Raw genomic sequence first — 414 nt, forward strand, 5'->3', positions numbered from 1 at the left:
TTAATTTATTTAATAAGTTATGTATTTAAATAAATTAATTATATTATTACTAAATTTTATTAATTATATTAATAAATTAAGTATTTATATTAATTGATTATTAAACTAATTTAATTATAAAGTTTTATTTTGGCTTGAAAATTTATTATTAATTTAATTTATATGTAAATTTTTGTGTGTTTTTATTATAATTTAAATAATTATAGTATTATTATTATTTAATCGCAGTAATTAGTATTATTAATTAAAGAAATGTAGAAATAGTAATATAAAATAGTTTTGATAAAATTTGTGCCAGCAATCGCGGTTATACAAATAAAGCAAATTAATTTATATTAAGTTTAGTTAAATTAAAATAGATTATTTATTTATAAATTTATTAAGTGAAATTTTAAATTTATTTAAAATTAAAAT

This window comes from Glossina fuscipes, unplaced genomic scaffold, assembly GCF_014805625.2.
Source record: "Glossina fuscipes isolate IAEA_lab_2018 unplaced genomic scaffold, Yale_Gfus_2 213, whole genome shotgun sequence".
NCBI classification, from domain to species: Eukaryota; Metazoa; Arthropoda; class Insecta; order Diptera; family Glossinidae; genus Glossina; species Glossina fuscipes.